Consider the following 23,062-nt stretch of genomic DNA (forward strand, 5'->3'; position numbering starts at 1 on the left):
CATATATTTACTCATGCAGTATATGCGCATACAAGAAAATACATATCTTATATTTAACAATCATTTATGATGTACAGTACATATTTCATGTTTTACGGGAAGTCGTGGCCTAATGGTTAGAGAGTTGGACTCGTAATCCAAAGGTTGCGAGTTCGAGTCTCGGGCCAGCAGGGATTGTAGGTGGGGGGAGTGAATGTACAGCGCTCTCTCCACTCTCAATACCACGACTGAGGTACCCTTCAGCAAGGCAATGAAGCCCCAACCCCAACATAAATGGTTTGCTCACGCTGTGTGTGTGCACTTTGGATGGGTTAATTGAAGAGCACAAATTCTGAGTATGGGTCACCATACTTGGCTGTATGTCACTTTCACTTTTAAAATATAGCCAAGTCTCCTTGCAGTTTCACCAGTTGTTCAACAGTGGTTCCAACCCAACACTTAGCAAAGTTGGGTGTCTGTTTTATCGGACAGAATTAAGTCCATCCTATTCACTGTCTATCCCATTGTCTCTGTAGGGCGGAGCCCCGCCCAGCACGACTTCTTTTTCGTGCATACATTATCTGCTGATAAATATGTCACATGGAGGAAATATCCTAGCAGATTTCTATAAAGTGTTATAATCATACCTTATGATGCTAAAAGTCAACATTCATCCTTTTCAATGTATAGTAATCAAAATAATGGTTAATTCAATACCACACATGAGGTGTTTGTCATATTGAATACCTATAATTTTACCTACTAAACAGGTTAAGTCATAGATTAAAATATCCTGAGTTCTAATAACCACAGCAAGGTAAACAAAACATAGAATACCACATTCATATATATATTGTCTCTTGAGTATATTGCTTTAATAGCAGCAGTCTTTTCTGGATTGTCCTTTTGGGCAAAGTCCATAAAAGTTTGGGTGTTCTCTGTTTTTTTATGAGAAGAAGAGAAAAGAGGTGCATTCCTTTGGAAGGCGGGATGCCAAATCTGAGGTCGTGAGGTCATGAGGAGTATCACGTTGTGTGGCTCTGGTGATCTTCTTAGCTGAGATGAAGTTGTAAGTCAGTGAATTTTTTGTTTATCAGAAGGTAGTTTATGGTAAGCGGGGTCGCAGTATCGCGAACGCTCTGGTTCTGGAGCTTCTCCAAAGGAGTAATTATTGGTTGTTAACTCCAAACAGATGTAGTGCGGACATTTCATCCTCACCTTATCATGTTTTACGAGTCTCTCGAGGTGGTAAGGAGAGTATGGCCGGACGCTAGTCATAGAATTGAGGCGTTGTGTTGGTCATTTGCTCATTTTACGAGCTGATGATGGAAGATTAGTTCCAGTGGAATGTTCTTAAGTTACGCATGTGTGTGCGTTCTTTTCGACCAGGTTCTACACATCCCCCTTTCGCTCTGTGAGGTTCCCTTTGCGAACGTCGGCGGGCGCTGGAACAAGATACAGGGAGAACAGGCACACACAAGACACAAACAACATCTCCATCACTGACTGAATCTTGAGAGGACATAGGGATGCAATGTTCGGCATGATTCGTAATCAAGTAATTTTGATTGGATTAATTGTCAAGGGTTCGACAAGGCGGTATAGGCGTTAATCAGGTTTGTTGAGTTTTCAGGTTCGGGTTCTTGGTCAGTTCTATCACGTCTGAAAATGCGCGGGACGCCTGACATGCATTTATTGAAAGACTCTTGAACGGCGTTCACTCGCTTGTGTAGGAGGAAGGCCAGTGTCAAAGTCACAACATATCCTACAACCGTAGAGATGCAAAGCACGGTGTCAGCGGCAGACCAAGACCGAATAATTGCAATAGCTTCTAAAGCTGTATCGACCGGAGTCAAATCAATTAATTGCGTTCCTTCCTCCTTGATCCTTTCTTCCAATTCTGGATCGAGGACGAAGGAATGCTGTTTGAAAAAGGGCGAGATTTCGATTTCACCCTGATACTCATCGTCGGTCAGGTGATACAATGCTAACTCGTCAATGTGGAGGATCGAGCCCTTAGGGACAGTGATCCATAGAGTTTGGTTGGACAAGATAATGCGTGTGGCTGTATCACTAGAGTGTTGACTAGTCATCGGTTTCCGATGATTTTGGCAATGTTAGTGAAGGGAGTCAATCTCAATTTTCGGGACCTGGGTTTAAGGATCGGCTAAGGAAGTTCCTTGATGCGGGGACTAGAGTGAAAAGGAAAATATAGTGAAAGAGGGAAAAGGAAAAAAACACAGAGAGACACAAAGAAAAACACAAAAGGCACACGGACACTGAATGAGATGAGGCAGCAAACGAGTATCACGTGTGGAGTAACTCCTCTCTACTAGAGATCAGTCCTAGCAGTGCGGCGGAGGAGAGTGTGTCAGTGTTGTGTTTAAGCAAGACTGCTATATGTTTTCCTAGAACGACAGAAATTATGTTAGTGTGGTGTAGAGCATATGATTGTCGGTCTGTGTCAGTGGGTTTGATCTTTCCCCTTTTCCTGTCGGTTGGAGCCCTGGTGCCTCTTTATCTGGTTTCGATGGACCCATCAAAGGACTGGATCGCTGCGTCCTTGTCTGATTTTGATTCGATAGGCGACAGGTGAGAGCTTGTCTGTTATCTCGTGGGGTCCTGTCCAGTGAGGTAGGCACTTCTTTGACAGGCGATGAGAAGCATTCTGCTTTGGTTTGGTAAAGCTGTAGTAACACACTTTGTCTCCGACATTGAGCTCATGGTGAGAGGCCTTCTGGTCGTAGTAGGTTTTACGACCTTCCGCGCTTCTTTGGAGTTGCTGTTGCGCAAAGGCGAAAGTCGTTCTCAGGTGCCGATGCAACTCTTCCAGGTACTGGTGAGTGGTGTAGGCGGTGACGAGATTTAGGTCACCTGGTTGGTACAGCAGATGTAGTGGTAGCGTCGTACTTCTCCCTGTCATCAATGTGAAAAGGGGGTACTCCGGTAGACTGGTGAGGGGTGGCCTGAGCGGCCATCAGCACCAAGGGAAGTTTAATATCCCAATCCTTTTGATTGGTAGATACATACTTCTTTAACCCTCTGGTGTCTGAGGTCATTTTGGGGCCCTTGAGATGTTTTGACATGCCCTGATATTTGTGCTTATTTCAGCTACTTAAAACATACTAATGACCAACATGTAATTTTTTTTGTATTCAGCACAAACTGTGCTACAATAATATGTGACCAAGATGGATGTACATGTTTGCATTTTTTAGAAAAAAAATATTATGCGTGGTTTGTAAGTTTTGGGAAAAAAAATGTAGCTGAGATAAGGCCATAAAACCCACACTAAATAGTCCTGAACAAGACTTTTGAGTAATCAGTCTTGTAGGCTAGAATATTTACTTCAAAATTATGTGAAAATCATTCTGCTTACTCATTCACAGAAAACAATATATTGATTTAAAATTTTCAAGACATGTTTTGTGATCGAGGGTCTATATGCGAGGGAGTGGCAATGGCCATGAATATTAAGTGAGTCTCACCTGAGAGACAAAGGGCCCTCCCCTAATGGCCCATCAGTGTGACTGTGACTGTGAGGCAGGTAAGAGAGAATGTGAGGAGATTGAAAAAAAGGGTTTTTTAAATTATTTGTATTTTATTTACAACACAGTATAATTAAAACATACATAATGAAGGTCAAAGACACATTATTGTGCACACTAATCTAACCACAGAGATGTGAACAGACTTTGAGTCATTCCTGCAACAGATTCTGTTCAACAAGTAAATCATACCTGATATTTACGTGTTTTATTTAAGTGTTTCTACTTCTTTCCATGGATTCAAGAAGAAAAAAAAACAATCAGTAGAAAAGGAGCTTGTTTTGACATAGAATATCAGTGTAGTTGAACATCTGATGTTGGTACAGCGCTCTCAGAGGAAAACAGTTTGAAGAGACATCAGGATACATCTGGTGCTGGTATCTGATTCAATAAAATACAAACAAAAACATTTGTGAGCATGTTAATATCAGGAACATCTGTATATATGTCATAAATATCATATATATCACTATCATAAAAAAGAGAAAGAAATCTTATATCTGAGAAACTAATTATTATTGTTTAGCACGTTATTAAAATCTATTTCTGAACAGAGTAGGCTATTAATAATAAACATGTACTAAACATACTTAGACTCGTAGCATTCATCATGTTACAGTGTACACTCATATTACTTTTATTGTTTTATATAGAGCATGAAAACATCATAGCGCTGTAAGAAATTTAAATACAATGAACTGCCTATCATATTCAAAATGTTTTACACGATTTCAAACATTGTAGTCAGGAATTATAGTTTGGGAAAAACCCAACTATGATTTTGTAGTCATACAGTCTAGTATGTATGATTTTATAGTAGCCTATGATATGATTATGTAGCCACAGACTCAAGCATGCTTTGTACAATAAAAGGATGTACTTTGTACTATAAAAAATGATATTTTATATCTGAGAAACTAATTATTATTGTTTAGCACGCTATTAAAATCTATTTGTGAACAGAGTATTAATAATAAACATGGTCTAAACATTCTTAGAGGCGTAGCATTCATCATGTTGTCGTTTGAGGGAAAACCCAGCTAACTGTTAGTAAATCTGTTCAGGTTTATGTCACAATAACACGTTAACTAATGTAAAAAAGAAACATTACTTACTCATCTCCTCTGCTGGATGAAATCATGTTCTTCTTTCGAGGGAAATCCTGCTTTTACTCGGCGAGTCTTCCAGAAACGAACAGTAGCCGCGATGAAGGACCTCCTCTTTGTTTGTGTTGTTGGGCGTTTGCACGCGCGCACTTACCACGTGGCTATTTACATATGAACAGCGCGAGACGCGCGAGGGCGGGGTCACATTAGCGATAATGAGTCAGACGGGAAAGATTGAACATCGTGTTGGTTTTATAAGGATTACTTCATCACAGAATGTGTGTTTTCAAAGTAGACACTTCAAGCTTTCTATAGATATAACTCCCATGTCTCTGTGTTGAGTATTCGCTGAGTTACAGTTCATTTTAGTGACGCGTTTCTAAAAACAGTTCGCGGAGATGGAGAAGACAGAGAGCGCACCCTGTTTGTTTTCTTAATTCTTCAGAAGCACAAAGTTTAGTTGTTATTATGAGTGTATACAAATAAAAGTAGACCCCTTACAGATTCGAATGGTGTATTGCTCTTATCTGTACGATCAAAAACGACAGAGTAATTCAAGCTCATTTCGGCCTTATCAGGAAAATCTGCCTCAAAACGCATATATGCGTTTGTCGACCCCAGGGGGTTAACATGCTGACCACTGTTCTATTGGCCCGTTCAACTTGACCCGAGGAAATTGGGTGATGGCTTATATGGAGCTTGGCCTGTATACCCAGGAGTTTCCACACTTCCTGCATGATTTCGGCGGTGAAGTGGGTTCCGCGGTCAGAGTTGACCCTTAAAGGCAGTCCAAATCTTGAAAAGATGTGGTTCATTAACAGGCAGGCTGTTGTTTCTGCTGTATCATTGGGAGCTGGGAGGCATTCTATCCACTTTGTGAATTCGCAAACCATGGTGAGGAAGTGTTTGTTACCCCGTGTCGACCGTGGCAGGGGTCCTACCCAGTCTATTTGGAGATCCGACCAGGGGAAGGTCATTCCTTTCCTTTGCAGGGGGGCTCGGTAATTTGGGTTTGCTGGTTCGAACTGACAACACACCAGGCATCCTTTTACGTATTCCGCCACGTCTTGTTGCATGCCAGGCCAGTATGCTACTTGCTTGAGTGTCTCATAAGTGGCCTTGGCGCCATGGTGTCCAGCGCATGGTGCATCGTGGGCGTGTGTCATCATAATCCCCCTTTGGCTCTGAGGGACTACGAGCTTTGGCACAGTAAGGGGCTCAGGGACATATATGAGAACGCCGTCTTGTACATGTGCTCGATCGAGTGGAGCGTGCGGAGCTCGGAGGAAGTGGCTAGGTCGGAGGTGGCAATCGGATGAGTTAAGGGGTCGGAAATGTGAAGTGCCATAGTTCACAGTGTCGGATCCGCAGTTTGGAGAGTGAGGAGATCGTCAGCAGCGAACTGAGATGATAGGGCAATGTGGGAGGAGGCGGGGGTTTGTACGCCAGTGGCGTATTGGCGGCGGGTAATAGCTGCTATGGAAGGATTGGGTGGGAGGGCTTGAAATGTCCAGGACTCTCCGTGTAATGCACCTGCTTTGGCGAGGGCATCGGTTTGGTCATTGAAGTCTTTAACTTGTCCTGGTTGACACGAATGACCTCGAACCTTTTTCCAGTAAACGATCATGTCATGTTTGGTGACAATGGCATCGCCTACTTGGAAGAGTTCCTGGTGTTTGACAGGCTTGTTGTTAGCTGTCTTGAATCCATTCTGTTTCCATCCAGCTAAATGGCAGGTGAAGCTGAGACGGGCGTAGTTCGAATCGGTACAGATGAGGAGTTCTTTGATGTTGTGGGATGCAGCCATTTGTAGCGTGATGAGGATGGCGGCTATTTCTGCGTACTGCGATGAGTGAGGGCCTAAGTTGAAGTGTTGCGGTGGGCAAGGGTCGTTGTTGAGCCAGACCACTCCTGCGCCACCTTTTAAAATGCCCTTGTGATTGTAGGAGCAGCCATCGACATATGCTGTGGGCATCCCTTCACACACATTCTCCTCGAAGTACCTGTGATTCGTCAGTTGTGGTTGTAGCGGTTCTTTAGATTCCACTGAGGTGTCCAACGTATCTGTTGAGCAGTTTTGGCAGGCCGCTAGCCCGTTTCCAAGTGAGGATTTGTAGTTTTGGGCATATCTTGCCTCAACATCCCGTCCTTGGAGTGTCATTAGCCAGGTAGCTATGCGTGCGTTGGTCACCACGCCATCTCTGATTCGTTGACTGTTGAGGTAGGTGACCGGATGATGACAAGTCTTGATGATGACTTTCTGTGCACCGATGTAATTAGAGAAACGCTGGATGGCCCACACAGTGCAGAGCAAAGCTTTTTCGCAATCTGAATACTTGCATTCTGGGGGAAGCAGCGTTTTACTGGCATAAGCGACCACTCGCTTGTCTTTGTCATGGAGCTGGTATAGGCCTGCGCTGAGGCAATGGCTGGAGAATCCAGCGTCCAGATAGAATTCTTTTCCTGGGTCTGGGTAAGCCAGGCACGGAGCAGAGCACAGACGCTGTTTGAGCTGGCTCATAGCTGTGTCCTGGGCTTCCGTCCAAATGAAGGGTTCATCCTTTTTCAGGCGGGACGTTAGTGGTCGTGCGATGTCAGCATAGTTCTCGATGAACTGTCGTGAGTAATTGCACACTCCCAGAAAGCTTCGCAGTTCCGATATGTTAGTCGGCGTCTTTATGCTGAATTTTGCTGGTGAGTTGGCGTAGCCGAAAGGGCACCATGTGAAGGTGTACTGTCGATTGCCAAAGGTGAATGCAAGCTTATGTTGGTCTTCGGAGTGGACAGGGATCGTCCAGAACCCGGAGGTGACGTCCAGTGTGGAAAGGATTGTCGAGCCTTTGATTTTTGGGATTTCTTGGTCTAATTGGGTCATAGGCCATCGTGACAAGGGCACTTGTTGGTTCAACTTGCGATAATCTATGGTGGGCCGCCATTTTCCGTTGGGTTTTAGGACTGGCCATATCGGGGTAGAGTATGTGCTGTTACAGGGCCGGATGACCCCCTTTTCCAGCATGGAGTCAACAATTTCTTGCACTGGCTCATATGACGCTATTGGGATTTTATACTGCCGCACAAATGTGTTTGGCGCATTTGGGTTTGTCGGGATGCGCACGGTGTGGATGTTGGTTAGTCCACAGTCCAGTGAATCCTTTGCGAAGGAGTCTTTGTACTTGTGCAGAACCTCTTTGAGTCCTTGGCGAGCCACTTCATTTTGGAGGGCATCCGCCTCACTCAGGATCTGCTGAATTTGTGCGTTGAACCCGGTGTAGGGCTCTTCTGCAGCTGAATCATTTGAGGGGCTTTGGGCCCCGATGGTCACCTGTGTAGGTGATTCTGTCGCAGGCTGTGTTGAGACAGCATAGACAGCGAGGTGAGTGTCATCTGTCAGTTCTGAACGGCAGACACTTTCTTTGGACACCGGCAGAATGGAAGTGATGGCAATGAGGTTTTGTGAATGTTATGGTGTCATTGTATTCGTCTGACATCAGCTGGGCTAGTATAGGGCCTATGACAGGTACCGTCAGTTCAAAGTCGTGGAATGCCTGGTTGATGAGCCATCCCAGGTGACCGGCTTTGTGAACGTGGATGTCTTGGGCCGTACAGTTGTTGAACAACACATACACAGCACGGGATGACACTTCAATGAGAGGTGTGGCTTCCAGGGTCAGTCCGAGTTTTAGGCAGGTCCTGGAAGGTTGGAAGAAGCCTAGCTTACTGTTGAGAGCCTGGCCAGGTCGCATGTTGAGGCGGACACTGACACTCTTGCTGTAGGCAGGTATTGTGGCTTCTTGCTCAGTGATCATAGCGCATGCGTCTGGCATGGTTTGACTAGACTGGAGGTTCTTGAGGTTGACTGACGTTGTCAGTTGACAAGACGGGGGAGCCCATATTATGTCGTTCACGGTATCAATGTAAGCATTGAGCCGGATGATGATATCTGCTCCAATGTAGATGTCATGAGGTAGGTCAGGGACTACGAGGAAGTAGTGACTCAGATGTCTGTTGTTCCATCGTATGTCTACAGCGCAGACGATCTTGGAGGTGGCCATGGTTGTCGACCAGGGACTGAGAGGGAAGCGGCTGTGTTTAGCAACATGTGGTAGACTTTGGTGTCTTTGCTTCAATATTCTAAATAGCTTCAGGCTAATGGCTGAGTTTTCTGCCCACAGGGCTAGTGTCGCATCTGACACTAACGTGCCGTGGACATCTATTACCGTCATGATTCGAAGGGGGCCTGCGTTTGGTTCAGGCTCTTGCAGTAAGCAAGGAGAGGGTCCTGGTCCTTGCTGCTTGAGCTTGGTACCATCATTCCGTGAATTGGGGGCGGAGTCTGTGACTTGACACTGCGACTCGTTGGAGTCTAATGACTGGCACGGCAGAGGTTCGCGGACTTGTGTCCACATCTTTAGATGCTTGAAGTCTATTAGAGGTTCAAAACGATTAAGCAGATCTTTCCCAATGAGGAGTGGGTATGTTTTGAGTGGGGAGACATATATTGGATGAATGAGATCCATTGATCCCACTGTCAGGTGGATTGGAGCCACATGTTTCAGTCGTAGGCCCTTGTGGGAATACGCTTGGAGGTTCAGCTCACACCTTTGGAGTTTGAGGGTTCTGTTCGTCCTCTTTGCTCCTTCTTGGACTTCCTCGAGGAGTTCAGCAGACATTAGCGTAATGTCGGCCCCCGTGTCCAGAAGGGCTTCGACCTTGATGTGTCGTTCGATGATGATGGATAGGTAAAACTTTCTTGCTATACCTTTCTCAATGAGATCGCCTAGGAGTTGAGGGACTGGAGTCTGGGAGGAGATTGTTAGGATGTCAGGACTGATTTTGTGTTCGTCGGAGGAGTGGCAGACTACTAAGACAGCACTTTCAGGAACTTGATGGGATTCGTCAGCAGGTGTTTGTTGGACGCTGCTGTGATCTAGAGGATTGAGCGTTGAGTTAGTGTTTAACTCTGTTGCTAGGCTTTCACGTGGGATTTCGTGTCCACCTGAAGTTAGGGTAGTTACGGTTCTCTGAGAGTGAGGTGAGGGAGTGCTGTTTTATGTGCCTGGTTGGGTCAGCTGGTCGCTGCCTTCTCTTCCGGCCGCTAGTCAGGCTGAATCTAGTTTCTCCTTCTTTTCCCACTTCGATCCTCCTCCTTTCGTTGGAAGAACTCTTTCATCATCATTTTCATCAGCTCTTGTGAGTCGAAACACGGTGGTGTCTTTTGTTCTTGTGTGGATTCAGTTTGGGATCTTTGTGACTTCTTTCATCGATTCCTTGGGCTGGTTGCTCCAGGGTGAGTTTGTCGTTTTCCCTTGGAGTTTCCATCGGATTCCCATGAGCTTTTCCCTCTTGAGTTTCCAAATGAGCTTGGCTGGTTCCACGATCTCTCCCATTGATTCTCCTGAGGTCTTGATTGGTCCCATGACTTCTCCCAGTTCCGTCGAGGTGAGCGTTGACGTCCACGAGGTCCATCCCAGCGTTCGTACCTCTGTTTAGATCGAGTACCAGCGTGGGAGTCTCGTTCTTTGTTGGACGAGGGTGCATTCCACTCTCTGGGTGGCGGCTTGGCAGAGTATTGGCATTGGGTGCCCTCTAGAGCCAGCCCTTGACTTTGAGTGTTGAAGTCAAGAACTGCTGGAGTTTTGGAGCCCTTTTCTGAGGCCATCTTTTGTTTGCCGTAGGCCTTCTGCGCCAAGTCTCGCAACTGCTGAGCATTCATTGTTCGTGGACATGCGAGAACGCCAAGATGGTGACTTACTCCAGGATGGAGGTTTCTCAGGAAAAGAGTTTTGAAGTTCAAATCATCTTCCATGTCAGGTTCATTGCGAGTTCCGAAGTATGCTCGTCTGAGTCGGCTGTAGTAGGCTTGAGGAGGTTCGTGACGTCCTTGTCTTGTCTCCAGGGCAGCCACTAAGCCTTGTTCGGAGTCAGGATCGGAAAACTCTTTAATGAGGGCTTCTCGGAGCAGTTGGTAATCAGTCTTTGTGTGAGCAGGCTGCCTGTCCAGGAAGCAGCGAACTTCAGGACTAGATGTCGTTCGGAGTAAATAGAGTCTATCTTTATCCGTAACGTTAGGTCGCATTTCCAAATGGAAATCGATATCTTGGAGGTAAGCTTGGACATTTTGGCTATTTGGCATGCTGGGGGTGAACTTGCCAATGTTCCTGGCGAGCTTGTCGAGGTCTTTCAGGTCCAAGCCATGCGACGATCTGCGGCTGGTTGCGGCAGGTTCTTTTGGCTTTGCCGTGACGTGAAGTTCTTCAGAGGGAGCTGGTGAATGTTTCAACACCACCCCCTCCACCTTTTGCTCATGCGTCAGTCCAGGAACAGGTGACCCGGTCCTGCTCGGCAGGGGTGAGGTCGGTGCGCGTCGTGTCCTCGTCGGCTCACGGCGCAGTTCATAAGCGTGCTTGAGTTCCTCTTGGAAACTATCGGATTCCTCATTGAGGTCGTCAAGCTGTCGTATTAGGCGGCTGATCTCGTTTCTTGACTCATCCAGGTGAGTTTCAAGGGCTTTGATTCTGCTGTTTTTATCCCTGAAGTCAGCCCTTGCCTTTTCCAGTAGCTGTTCTGCATACTGTAGCTTGCTAGAACGATCAACGTAGTCTGCCTTGACCTGTTCCATTTCTTGGGTGTTAGCTACTAGGGTTTCTTTTAGCTTATTGATCTCCTCCTCAGCGCCTTGTTCCACCTCATCCGGCCTTGTTCCTGAGCTTCCAGTTCCAGCTGCTCAATGCGTCGTTGTGCTCGTGTTAACTCCTGCTGGAGCTGTGCAGCATGCTTGTCGCTCAACTTGAGGGTGGCGATGAGTGTGTGACTTAAGGAGCCGGTGATCTTGGCTAATTCTTTGTGAGTGTAGCTTTGACTTGGGTCTTGTGCCATGAGGCTTGTTATGTTGTCGTCCAGTTGGTCCTGTGTCTGGGTTTGAGTGTTTCAGCAGCCTTAGGGAGGAGGCTGTCTGTCGCCACACTGAGCCATGTTTCCAGGTCTTCCCAGTGGCCAACATGTTCTGTTGTGCGAGAAATGTTTTGGCGGAATGAGGGTGATCTCGAACCGCGACTGACACAGACCTTGAAGAGAAAAACAAAACAAACAAAGCAAACAGGGGTGCAAGAGTGCAATGTAAAGTGTGTGCTAATGTTGAGTGTGGCTATCTGTGACTGTGGTCCTCTGGGGGCGTGCTTCTAATGTGTAGCCTCTGTGGGGGAAAATTTAACACACACACACACACACACACACAGGTCACACAGCTGGAGAACAGAGAAAGGAAAGAAGAACACCAACAGAGCAAGGAACAGGGTAATACTTGGATGCTTCCCTTTTTCCTGTAAGGGAAAGTCAAAACAAAATAAACAAAAACAAAATACTCCTTTCTGGTGTCAGATTTTTCTCTTGTTTTTTTTTTTTTTTTTGTTAAGTCTGATTTAGAAGGGTGCTTCTAGTCAGAGGATTGTAAATGGGGATTTTTTTATTTATTCCTTTTTTTTTATTTGTTAAGTCTGTGATTGCTATTAATTTTCTCCGGGTGAAGGAAAACAATAACAATGACAGTACTGGTCCCTTAATGGCAAATTGACATCACAACGCTAGTTTGAGTGTCCTTCGTGCATGCTTAAGGTTTTCGACGTCTACCGTCTAGGTGATCTGTTTAGCCTGGCAGGGTAAGATTTCACAGAGGGGACATTAAATGGAAAACAGTTTTGAAATGTCGTCTCAAGTTCCACAAATACCTGTTCAAGGGTTAAGGTCCTCTGTTTGTGACAATCCCACAGGCACAATCTCAGCAAACAGTAGCAATAATCACATTAGAAGATAGCAGCAAGGAGACCAGAGAAGAGGGGAAAGATTGATTTGCTCCCAATTTTAGGATTAGTGACAAGGGTATCAGCGTGGTGGCGCTGTTGGATTGATACCCTTAGGGAGTTGGTTTTGCTGTTTTAATAGGCTAAAACCAACTGTCCTAAAGGAAACTCTAATTTCCTTTTGGGGGTTTTGCTTAATTGGGAGGTTAAGGCTCTTATGTCCTAGGTTTGATGGGAAGTTAGATTGTCCAGCGGAATCCCACGGCCGGGCCTACCATGGAGGCAATGTCACTTCACCAGCCAAGCACTAGGTGGAGCACTATTTATTATTAAGCTTAAACCACGCGTAAACCCATAAAGTTTTAGCTGAGTTAATAAATAACTGAAGGAAAGAAAATAAGGCTAACAAGTAGGACCCGAACTTGATTGCGAATGAATTTAGAGTTTCAAATTAGAATTTGTGGTTTCTAATTATATTTTAATGATGTTATCATTAAAACTGGTAGGATGATTAGGATTAAAATTGTTCACTAATGTATCATTGAAATAGGGAAGCCAAACCCAAGATTTGATTAAATTAAAAATTTCAGAGCAATAATGATAATCAATTATCAAAATCCACAGATGGTTGTCATTCAAATTATCAGAGCAATTGACATTTCATTAATCAGCAATTATTGTTGCAATCTGGAAACAGAAACTGTAATTAATTATGAAATTAAATCACAAATTTCGGTTTCCCAATGATAGTAGATTTAGAGCATTCACTGATGCCATTAACACTTCATAAGAGCAATTTATAATTCATTAAATTATAAAAGCACTTATAATTACGTTAATCAGTCTATGTGGAAGCAGGAACTGAAATTATTTAATGAAATGAAATTAAACTTTCAAATTTTGGATTAATTATGAAATTAAATTATCAATCTTGAATTGAATTTGGATCCCTATAACAAGTTACTAATTCCTCCTTGTGTCATGAAGGTCACAAGAACAAATTAATTTGTACCATCCTAATTACTTCTAAAGAAAATTAAAAATTTTCAGGCCAGAAAATTAAACACTTTGATAGTCAATGATTAAGATCTTAATGTTATTGTCAAATTATCAAAGCCCCCACGATTAACTTAATGCGTGACTACGTTGCTAGGTGGGAACAGGAGCTGAAATTACTTAATGAAATGAAACTAATTTCAAATTTGTAATTAATTCTGACATTCAATTAACAATTTCAAATGCTTGACAATAGCAATGCATCAACTGATATCGTTAAAATCATAGGGACAGTTCATAATTTATTTAATCACTGTATTATCAAAGTAATGAGGCCAAAACCCAGAATTAATTCCTAATACAACCAGTTATCAAACTGATACCTGTTAAAAAAAAAAAAAAAACCTTACACAAATGCTTATTAAACCACAGGTGAGATCGCTAACTAATTTCCTATGATAATTAGCCGCAGTGCAACGAAATGGTTTATTTAAGTTTGTATTTGTTAAAGTTATTTTAAATGGGAGGAGAGCGATAACAGATGGGAAGAGCCAAAAGAGAGGTAGAAATGATATGCAAATCTTAGTGTGAGTTAGTTCAGGATGGGTATTCACATCAATACTTCAAAACACACTGCAAAACACACTGCATAGACATCCACAAGCTGTGCTAATAGCTAGCCTTCAATGCTACTAGTTTGGCCTATGCTTCAATGCAAACTCATTAGCTAGCTTTCCGCTATGCTATTGTTTACAAAAACTCCAAAATGGCGCTGGGGCGGAGCCCACACACTGAAAGTTTTCCGGAAAAGAGCCTTGGAGGACTTCCGGCCAAGGCTGTCAGTAACACGCCCACTCTGGCCGGTGAGTTTCAAGCTAGGCTTGTCTACTCACGTGAGCTAGCTCTGTTCTGACCAACCAAAAGCACTATAAGTTTCTTGTCTCTGTATAGCGCTGAATAATCTCAACTCATTTAGAGCGAGATAAATTAATCCACAGATTAATTATTATGACCCTTCTCAGCCCAAAGCTGTGGGTGCCTCTCACACTTGGAAAAACCACAAGCACTATTTTTAGATTTTCCTATCCTTATAGCGCTCACCGCTCTCACTCCTTCGAATGAGGTAAATTCATGTACAGATTTACTGCAATTAATACCATAATGCTATCGAGGCCACGGTGGACCTCGTAACGTTACTTCTGATCTGTTTTCACAGACAGAACACAGTGGATTTTTTTAATCACACAATTTTCATCTCTTGATCAAGATCAATAATTCTCCCACAGAACGCGTTTGGCCACTCCTTCTGAGTGTCGTGTCTTCCGTTCACTGTTTCCATGAATCGAAATGGCCGAGACTATTAATTAGCTAGATTAACTGTCATCAAAACCAGGGAGACACATAGTTTAATCGTTTCCACATCGGATTCTGCAATGCAGATCAAAACTATTGAAAGGCCTTATGACAGGAATAAAACAAGGAACACGCTTATTTTTTCCTTATATCCACGCAGAGCGCCTTAATTTTGTCTCAGCAGACAAATTCATTACTGCAGTTAATTTTCCTTTTAAACAACTAAAGTTGCTATTCCATTCAAATGCCTCGTGTCTTGTACCACAACTAAGCATATACAGTACCACAACAAGCAAACGCTGTCTCTTTGTATCTCCACTATTTTTTTTCCGGTTAAAAAATAGACAAGATACAACAACATTTCTGGTGTTATGAATTTCAAATCAAACTAATGCCAGCTTTTATTCTCTCCACCATTATGTAACGTAAATGTAAGGTTTTATCCTTCATTTATAAATTTTAGCTTTAGGGAACCAAATCGTAGAAATTCGGTTTTGATCTGATTAATTGATATTAATCAAAATTTTATAATTTATACCTTATTAACGACTCGACCAGCAAGTATTAATACAGTATATTCTAGCAATTCTTCTTATTGTTGATAATAATACAGAATTGATTGGGAAATCTTTGAGCACAGGTAACACGATCTATGGCAAATAATTTAAGATTTGAAAATCAAGGCACCAGACTATTCATTAAAAATGAATCGAGAGTTTATTTACTATTCTAGGGTACAATACAAACAAAACACATACACACATTATGGCAAGATCAAAGCAGTTTGAAGGAAGTTAACTATTCTCTTTTCCCGAGACTAAAGACGACCTTAGGACGTCACAAACAGAAGACTCGGTTATCGTTATCTTTTAACGATTCATTCAATTCAATCAGCTCAGTGAATTAAAGATTTGTTTGTTTTACTTGCTGTGAGTTGAAGTTGAGTTGAAGGCTGTTCTTGTGTTGCTGGAGGGAAGCCCCGGACTTTTCCTGCTGACGTGTTGTTGTCGCGTGACGTCACTCGGGATTCCTCCTTTTAGATTTGATGGCTTTCTGGTAGCGCACGAATAGCAAGTTTGAAGTTCTTACGCGGCGGCTTTGCAAGTTTTCTTTGGTCAGACATGGACAGGGTGTTGAAGTCTTTTGAGATGATCAGCCAGATGTTTCGCAGCGCGATCAGGGGGCAACGCCCAGACTTTCAGCCAAGTCTCCTTGCAGTTTCACCAGTTGTTCAACAGTGGTTCCAACCCAACACTTAGCAAAGTTGGGTGTCTGTTTTATCGGACAGAATTAAGTCCATCCTATTCACTGTCTATCCCATTGTCTCTGTAGGGCGGAGCCCCGCCCAGCACGACTTCTTTTTCGTGCATACATTATCTGCTGATAAATATGTCACATGGAGGAAATATCCTAGCAGATTTCTATAAAGTGTTATAATCATACCTTATGATGCTAAAAGTCAACATTCATCCTTTTCAACGTATAGTAATCAAAATAATGGTTAATTCAATACCACACATGAGGTGTTTGTCATATTGAATACCTATAATTTTACTTACTAAACAGGTTAAGTCATAGATTAAAATATCCTGAGTTCTAATAACCACAGCAAGGTAAACAAAACATAAAATACCACATTCATATATATATTGTCTCTTGAGTATATTGCTTTAATAGCAGCAGTCTTTTCTGGATTGTCCTTTTGGGCAAAGTCCATAAAAGTTTGGGTGTTCTCTGTTTTTTTATGAGAAGAAGAGAAAAGAGGCGCATTCCTTTGGAAGGCGGGAGGCCAAAGCTGAGGTCATGAGGAGTATCACGTTGTGTGGCTCTGGTGATCTTCTTAGCTGAGACGAAGTTGTAAGTCAGTGAATTTTTTGTTTATCAGAAGGTAGTTTATGGTAAGCGGTGTAGGACCTCAACAGACGGACACACCAAAATTAGTGCAAAAACAGCACAGTCCTTAAAAGGAGCCCTCTGTTAGCCATCTGCGGTCATGAGACTAGTTAACGATTAATCTCAGACCACGGTTTGAGCCGTTTCCTGTCAGCGTTTTCTCATCGGTGATAATGACTAACTTAATCAGGAAAAACAAAGCTCCTTTGTTTTAAAGAACTGAAAGAGTCTTTCTTGCAACCCGTGGAGCAACCGTGTGGTGTAGTCAAGATGTAAGGATCCATACATTTCAAGCAGGAAAAGGACCATTAAAAGGAACTTAAAGCCCTCAGGCCGTCAAAACTGCAGATCTGTAACATGACTCCCGCATGCTCGGTCTCCAACTTTGCTCAGGCAACAAAAGAAACACTAACTTACACAAATGATCGCTTAAAGACAATCATTTATTTCCATTGCCGTTGATGCAAGTGTATGAACAAATAACATGTTTGATGTCTTACATATATGCTTGATGTTTATGTTATGCGTGATGTGATATTTTCGATCTTTACCTTATAACTTTCTTTTGAATAGTGCCATGTTTAGTATCATATTGGAGCGCATGTCAAATGCAGGAAGTTGGAATTAATGTTATGTTGATGTTTAAGTTCATATGAAGGGTGAATACTTTTATAACCATTTATTAGAAATATCACTCACATGATGGACGAAGCATTATGTTAATATATGCACGGAAAGAAGCCGTGCGGGGCGTGGCCTCGCCCTGTACAGACAATCTGGTTGGAAGATACCTTTAGTGGGTGGACAGAATCCAGCCCGTTAAAACTACGTGACACAAAGCTCACGGAGAGCTTCTAAAAATGAACTGAGCTGCAAGAAAGGAACGGGGGCTGCTGCTGCTGACAACTGGGCCGCTGGAAAACTTTGCTGCTGGAAAGCCTACAGCCTTAACATCAGGTTGACCATCCAAGACTTTCACTATCAACTTCTGACAACTTGCAAAGCCTGCAGCATAAGGACTTCGAAGCCTTGCCAGTTGCGCGCGGCCAGGAAGCCACCAATCCAAAAGGATTCCCCGAGTGACGTCACGCAACAACGACATCGCAGCCACAAAAATCAGCTCCGGGATTCCCTCAAGCAACCATACAGAGAGCCAGCTCAGCCTTCAAGTCAACGTAACGCAAGTAACCAAACAAAACATCTCTATTTTGCTGAAGCTGATGTGCATTAATCTTTAAGAGTAAAGTCAAAGCCTCTGTTTGTGACTCCATCAGGTCTTAGAACCTTAAACTGTCTTCAAATTGCAACCCTCTTGCCGAACGTGTGTATGTGTGTGTGTGTGTATGTTTTGTGTTAGTATTGTATCATAGAATAGTAAATAAACTCTTGTTTCATTTATGAGGAATGGTTTGGTCGTGTGTTTTTCAAGTTTGAAACCATTTGCCGAAGATCTTGTTACCTGTTGCTCAAAATTACCCAACGAATTCTGTATTATTATCGTGGCCACGAAATAAACAGAATTGCTAAAAATACTGGTTTAATGCTCGCTGGCTCGAGTCATTAAGAAAGTATAAATTATACGTTTTGATTAATACCAATTAATCAGATCCAGCGAATCTCTGTGATTCGATTCCCTAAAGCTAAAATTCAAATTAAAAGCTTCAATAAAGAGATAAAGTTATTACAGCATCATTCACTTACCAACCCACAACCAGAATACCTTTGGCAATGTTACGAACACATTAAGTCCAAACATGATGGAAGAAGATTAAACTGTCATGCATGCATTAATTTGTCCATCAACAACTGAGTTTGTGTAAGATGTTGCACTACACGTCGCTGTCACTAAGAATACTTATTTCTCTGAATAAGCAGGATGTGTGTGTTGTAGTTTGCATCAGTTTAAGGTTTGAGAACATAGTTATGAATGGATTTGGATTGAACTTTGTGATCTCTCTTTGTTTCACCCACTGCTGCTGCATCCAGAGGTCCTAAGGAATTTTTATGGCAGTCACTGGCCAAAACCTTAGGAATCAGTCTGTTGGTGGGTGAAGGGCAGAAACTGCAATTGACCAATGAGATGTCCTGTCCTTCAAGGGGCTTTTTACCAAAGGTCTTCTTCTTGCCCTCTAAGAGGTGTTTGGCTGTTGTCCTGGCATCTTTATCTGATGGCGTTGGACAGTTTGCTTATGTTAGTCCACCAAGATCCAATCAAAATGTAGCAAACCGTTGTCCACTATTGTGGTCAGAGAGGGGCCCCGCCATAAACTGGGCCCTGGAATGTGCTGTCCACTACAGGTGTTTGTAAGACCCCACTGATTCTGAACTGCACAACCCTGAATCCAAAGCAGGTGCCAGAAGGCACACAGCATTGCCACAATGCAAGGCCCTTCTACAGAAAGCCACTAGCCAGCAGAGGACAGAGCCATCACCATGGCAACAGACCCAGGTCCCAGACCAACCACTGGCAGAAACCATGGAAAAGGCCATCCTCATCTGGCGAACACCATGGTATATCCAACGATAGTCCCCCACAACATCCTCCTCCACACTCTTCACACAGGTGCCAAACGGATGTTGCACAAGGACAGCTGGACACGCCTACTTCTTAGTTACGGGAGCTTCTGATACTGGCAAAAGAGCTCCTTGAACAAGACTCAACTGAGGAGTACTGTGAAGGACAAACTTCTGACTTCTTGCCTGACACAACACAGCATCAGACCCCTCCAAGGGAGGAGCATCCCTTAAATCCAGTCGACACCCCAGAAGCAGCCAGACAACGTTGGATTGAGCAGCGGGCCCATGTGCCCAACAGCGAAACCTCTACCGACACAACTCAGGCAAGCTCAAGTCGGTGCCACCACAAAAGCAAAGCGACACCGCAAACATCAGACTTCTGATGACGTTCCATCAGAACAGAGGGCTAACAACCACCTGCTGCCCTTCTGCCATCACCACTAGGATGACAGCCGACACTGCCTCGACACCTGCTGCACCAGCTCGTGGATCCGCATCTTGCTACAGCCTCCACCATGGCACCACAACCACTCCTGGAGGCAACCAACAGCCAAAGAGCCACCACTGTCTCCCAGCCGTGGGTGGCAGGTGCGTATTTGATTGTTCTGCATCTTTAACATCGCTCGCTGTTGCCTATTGGACGGACAACAACATTCGAAACAGGGGAATTATGTAGCAATTGGACCAATCAGACACAATTTTGCATTTGATTTAACAAATCAATTAGTTATTAGATTAACAAATAGTCACAGACCCCTCACCCAATACACATACCCGGTGCCAGTAGGACTGTCAAGGACTTCAGGCCCCCGGTCCCATGGCAACTCATCAGATAACACTAGTTTTATTGTTCAAAGGAATGCAAATGCAGAGCATCTCACTACCTCTTTCCTATAAATATGACCATATTAGCCCGGTTCTGTCAACACTGCACTGGCTCCCTATCAAACATTGGATAGATTTTAAAATCTTGTTAATTACTTATAAAGCCCTCAATGGTTTAGCTCCTCAGTACTTGAGCGAGCTCTTATTGCATTATAGTCCTCCACGTCTGCTGCGTTCTCAAAACTCTGGCCATTTGAATATCAAGAATATCAAATACCTAGAATATCAAAATCGACTGCGGGCGGCAGATCCTTTTCCTATTTAGCACCCAAACTCTGGAACAATCTACCTAACACTGTTCGGGAGGCAGACACACTCTGTCAGTTTAAATCTAGATTAAAGACCCATCTCTTTATCCTGGCGTACACATAACACACTAATACGCTTCTATTATTCAAATCCGTTAAAGGATTGTTAGGCTGCATTAATTAGATCAACCGAACCGAACACTCCCATAACACACAATGTACTCGTTACATCGTAAGTAGAATGGCATCTATGCTAATATTTGTCTGTTTCTTTCCTATTCTGTTTCTCAGTCCGTATCCGATCAGATGGTGGATCAGCACCAAGAGATGATGTCTACAGCCCTGATCGTCAGCGGAGACCAGGACACCCAGATGACCCCCAAATGACCCCCAGAGACATATCCCCAGCGAAAACCTTGATTAAATACAATAAAACTAAAAAATATAACAAAATAACTAAAAATATAATAAAATACCTAACTACATAATACTACTATTGTTAGAACTTGCAACAAAATTAAAATAGAAATAGAAACTTTTGAACTGCGTGTTTCGTCTGGTCAGAGGAGAACTGGCCCCCCGACTGAGCCTGGTTTCTTCCAAGGTTTTTTTCTCCATTCTGTCACAGAGGGAGTTTTGGTTCCTTGCCGCTGTCGCCTCTGGCTTGCTCAGTTGGGGACACTTAATTTCTAGCAATTATCGCCGATTTGATTGCACAGATACTATTTAAACTAAAACAATGACATCTCTGAATTCAATAATGAAATGCCTTTAACTGAAAATTGAGTGTTTAATCTTATCATTATACATTACTGACACTCTGTCCTCCAATTTGATACTGTTAGGTGCTTTGACACAATCTGTATTGTATTGTTAAAAGCGCTATATAAATAAAGGTGATTTGATTTGATTTGATCTATAGGAAAGACATTATGCCATAAAAATGGACTCTTCTCTAATTAATTCATAGAAAAACCTTTCATTCAGGTCACTGTGTATATTATTACTGTTCTTGTATATGTTTTTGTGTATTATATACTGTTTTATGCATGCTTATGATAGATCACTAGTTAACATCACTCTAACTTTAACATGTCTGGTCTCTATCAATTCATCTTCGGATGATCTAATTGAGAGTGAATATTACATGTTGATACCTATGCAACATATTAATGTCCTAAGAATTTTTAATAGTTTGTATACCAACTTCCAATCCAACTCCTTTGCAAATTACCATGCTCTCAGACAAAGGGTCATAAAACCCCCCAGTATTTCCAAACTCCCGCTTGGAAATTCAGCCTTTCTCATTGGTCAAGCCCATCCTGAGAGGTGTGACTCTTCGCAGGCCTTAAAGGGCTCACGCACAGTTCCGCCCGCTCTCTTCTGCAAAAGCTCTACTGCTAAATCTCCAGATTGCTGCCCGTGTGGAGAGCCTGAGCTGGTACCGGCGTGCCCGGTGGGCTCCAACATATCTCAGTCTGCGGTTCTGTTAGATCCTAGAAGGATGTGAGCTAGAACTCTTCGGGACACTTAAGTTTTGCGCCAGGCCTTGCGGCCTTGACTTTCCATTCAACCAAAGCTCCTCGGACCTCAGAACCAGAATAACATCTTTGGAATTCATCACTCTTCAACCCGGAAGAATGTGATCTCGAGTCCAAAACCTTGAAACCATTAAAACTTTTCATCCGAGACTGCATTCCAGAGACCTAAACTGAGGTTTAGTATAAGCTATAGACCCCATTATAAACGGCGCTGATGGTTTTACTCAGGTGGCTAACTGACTCTTTCCATAACTGCATTCTGTTTTCTCTAATGGCTTCATTCATCCACTTTAGCTCCCTTTTTGTATATACGCATGAGTGTATGTATGTTTGTTTGTTTGTTTGTTTGTTTAGATTAGTTATGTGTGTTAGCGTTAATAAAAGTTGTGTACACAAATTACATGAGTTTCTGTTTCTGCCTTGCTAATTAATGTCCCTTTAGGATTTTCAATCCTTACTACATGCTCTAATGCATTAATACTTAGGAAAGTATTTTCTGTGGCCACGGAAATATCCTTTCTTAGAGTTAATATGAACTTACACTGAATGGTCGCTGGACGAACAGATCAGTTGATGGCAATTTAATTCTGCTACAGTTATTACTGTCAGCCGATATAAATAATTGTAATTAATCATACTTAATTGTAATTATTTATAAACAATTCCCTTTTAAGCTAATTTGCTACAATAACTTGCTCTGCAAAAAAGCTCTAGCACATGAAAATCGTTCTTCTGCATTGCAAATAACATTTAATTTCATGAGAAAGTAACATCTTTCATGTACATAAGCTTTACTCTTAAAATTGCATTAACCAACTTTCTCTCACTGAGAAAGAAGCTTTCAGCATCTGTGGACTTGCATTCTCTTCATTTGCTTAGTTGGAATAAAGAGGCATTTAGTGTTTTTAGAAGCTCTAAACTAGTGATTCTGTGCATTGAACCTCTAACATAACTGGCTCTGCAAAAAAAGCTCTAACATATGAAAATCTGTCTTCTGCATTGCAAATAACATTTCATTTCATGATAAAGAAACATCTTTCATGTATATAAGCTTTACTCTTAAAATTGCATTAATCAACTTTCTCTCACTGAGAAAGAAGCTTTTCAGCATCTGTGGCCTTGCATTCTCTTAATTTGCTTAGTTGCACTAACACAGCATTTAGTGTTCTTAGAAGCTATAAACTAGTGATTCTGTGCATT

General features: G+C 42.8%; 1 pseudogene; it reads right to left on the bottom strand.

Moving 5' to 3' along the window:
- Window positions 1-9,732: 9,732 nt before the first annotated feature.
- The window catches only part of LOC131520875 (uncharacterized), a 28,530-nt pseudogene continuing 15,200 nt past the window's right edge, over window positions 9,733-23,062 (bottom strand).

Source organism: Onychostoma macrolepis, chromosome 15 (assembly GCF_012432095.1).
Source record: "Onychostoma macrolepis isolate SWU-2019 chromosome 15, ASM1243209v1, whole genome shotgun sequence".
NCBI lineage: Eukaryota > Metazoa > Chordata > Actinopteri > Cypriniformes > Cyprinidae > Onychostoma > Onychostoma macrolepis.